Source organism: Macrotis lagotis, chromosome 3 (genome assembly GCF_037893015.1).
Source record: "Macrotis lagotis isolate mMagLag1 chromosome 3, bilby.v1.9.chrom.fasta, whole genome shotgun sequence".
Lineage (NCBI taxonomy): Eukaryota > Metazoa > Chordata > Mammalia > Peramelemorphia > Peramelidae > Macrotis > Macrotis lagotis.
Window position 1 is genome coordinate 288,424,763 of NC_133660.1, and position 3,372 is coordinate 288,428,134.

Genomic DNA, 3,372 nt, shown 5'->3' on the forward strand with positions numbered 1-3,372 from the left:
GAAAAAAACCCACACTCCTCAATGACCATAGTAATATCAGAGTTCTAGGAATATCCTTACATTCCTTCACTTGAGACTCTTACTCTCAATTAGGTTGAGGTGAGAGCACCTTGAGTCTCCACTCTAAAACTCTACCCAACTTAATTTTATCACAGGTAATAACTCTCCTGTGGGCTTGCATAGGGATTTAGGTCATCCAGAGTGAGATGAGTTTTCCTGTTCATACTGCTGAGGCAGTTGCTTTCTTGTGAGGAGGGCTCACTTCCCATATAAGCCCTTGGCTTTTGTCCTCTTGAAAATATAGAAAGGTCCCAGTATAAAATGCAGTTCAAGTTTTTTCCTAAGTTTTCTTGTCAGACATCTAGGTACTAAGATTTGGGTGGACCACAGCTGGGGCTAGTGATCCTGTTATCTTCATTAAAGACACCTTTTCCCTCTTATGAGGTTTGATTCATTTGATTCATTCAATAAGCCAGCATATGTACACAGTAGTCAGTTAATAAATAGAGAATGACTAACTTTTGGACCCTAATGACAAAGTTCCAGAGATTTAAGTAGTAACAGTTTAGCAAAGGAAAGTGAGTACAGCAAAAAGATTGAGATAATAGTGAGAATTAAATGGGTTGTACTGAATCCTATTCTCTACCATTTCAGAAGGTCATTTCATTAATTACTGGGTTTATTTGCATAAATGATTATCTCAAAGATAACCAGTATTGCAATGATAGTAAATGAAATACTTCATCATTTAATTCATTGGTCATTTGGTAATCTCTAACTCATGACCTGCACATGGTCTTTGATAGTGGATTTTATTTTTCCTAAAGATAAAAGAATTGAAAGTTCCATGCAATAAAAGAACCTTTCACTGGTAAGATTTCCCTGGTACTTGTGGACATTGTAAAGCTTATATTATTTAGGTTTTAGATATATTTTAATCGTACGTTTATAATTATAGAACCCTAATATGGAGTGAATTAGTCAAAGTGCTCTTAAAACCTATAAGAGGTTTTAAGCAATCATAAACATTTTGTCCTTTTCTGCTGCAAACACCCATCAGGCAGATGAGGCTTCAAATTATACATTAGATGAAATTTTGAACTAAGTGGAGTATTCTGAATTCATTTTTTTTCTGGTACCTAAGATCATCAACATTAATATCTTCCCCCCAGTTTGTAGTATAAAGAACTTTTTCATCAGGTATGAGTACAATAAGAATATTGCCTCCCTTGATTTCATTACAATACCAGATTATGAACTAGGTCCATTCTGTGAGAATAAATAAAACATAAATCTACTAACATAATCATTAATAAGAAATATGGATGATTTTTGCAGGAATCAGAAAAACAAAATTAAACAATTATGGTATGGCTACAGAATTCAAGGAAGGATGAAATTTAGTCTTCCTTGAGAACTTTACTTTTCTGACTTCACAAACAAGGAAATAAGACACCTATAACTAGGTCTCCTTTTCTATATGTGGGACTGTAAATTCGCTCTATCTGATATGGACTTTTCACCATCTGGTACTCAAAAAATCCAGAAAGAAATGTAAGATCTAACATAATCAAGGGAACAAGACCCACAGTTTATCAAAGCCCATGGCCAATATGCTAAATATCTAAAGAGTCATTGAGTTGGATAGTGTAAGGTGACTGGGAGTCATTGTTCATGCATCTATAGGAATATTTGTGGTTGATAAGTAATTTTCTTTCCTAATAGATTTTCAAGCTTCAAACTTTCCCTCTCATTTCAGAAATAGAGCATGGAGTAATAAAACCAAGCTCTGCTTAGGAAAAAGGCAAAAGTTAGAGCAGAGATTATTTTTAGGGACTTTTTGCTCTCGTTATTACGCTCTTTGATCCGTATGGATGGATGAACGGATGAATGCAGTTTCATAGTTCTTTAGTACAAGTGAAAAATGTCTTGATCACTCAGTGAATGACTGTTTAGCAATTCCATGCCTGCAGCCTTCATCTTCAAAACTTTGAAAATTCAAGTGCAAAAAGATGATTTTGAAACTTCTTCTCTGCCTTCAATTTCTGGAGCCTTCACACCTTTGGTAGCTTTTGAGTTGCCCACAAGATGCTCTGATCTCTCTCAAGGAAGATTTCATTAACCTTCTAGATTACTGCTTCAAGTCTCCCAAAGCTAAATGTCAGCAGTGATTCAAAATTTCCAGATGTTGCATCAGTCAGAGCACAATGTCCTGTGACAAAAGTAGATGGTGTAAATGGTAGTGTTAAGACCCGTTAAGTCCTCAGACTGGAATGAATTTTCTACTTTTCTGGCCTTGATGACATTAAGTTTAGTGAATAGATTTCCACACTATACTATAGGTAACTGAATGAATATTAATAATCAAAAGAGAGCTCTCAATATATTTCAGGTGAGAAATATCATTTTTATAATCTATTACCTCATTAGTGAAACTTGTGACCACGAACAGAGTTCTAGTTTTGAGAAGGATAAGTAAAAGGATGTCATAACATACCCATCCAAGTTTATTTGGAATTCACTTAAACCCTTCTCTCAGAATGTTGCTATCACTAGACTAAAATCAAGATTAAATAATTTATCTGCAATAAACATTCATCATCCCCAGTATCACAAGCTATAACTACAATTTTATTTATTTATTTTTTTAATGTTATTTTATTTTTTCAGTTACATGCAAAAATATAGTTCAACATACATCTTTTTGCTAAGCTTTTGAATTTGAATTTGACATTTTACTACCTCTTTACCTTTGTTTCACCCTTCCCATGACAACAAATGATCTGACATAGGTTATGCATATGATATCGTGCTGAGCATATTTGACATATTGGTTATCACTACTACAGGGTAGCCAGATGGCACAACGGGGAGAGCGCAGATTTGAATTCAGGAGGACCTGAATTCAAATGTGACCTCAGACACATAGAAACTTTGGACAAGTCACTTATCACTGATTGCCTACATCTAATGCAATGTCCAGTCATCATGATTCTTATACGGCTACTAAATGCAGGAGGCTCTAAAGTTGAAAGTGAGATTTAGGCCTTAACAAAACCCCCCTCTTCATGAAATCCAATTCTCATCCTTGTGATGACATCAAATACCTAATGACTTCTTGAAAAATGAAGGGAAAACATTATTTTTATCCCCTTCTTAACATGTAATGCAACTTCCTCAAATTTATTCAATGCATTTAATAAATGGTTATGTTTTTAATGATTTTCCCTTCTTATAGCTTTTCTTGTATGTTTTCAACATCTGTTTAATATATATTTATATGAAAACAGCAATTCTAAATCATTTTGCTGTTTTTTATTATAGAGCTTGAATTAGATTTATAATCTTATAGCAACCCAAGCATCCAGTTTT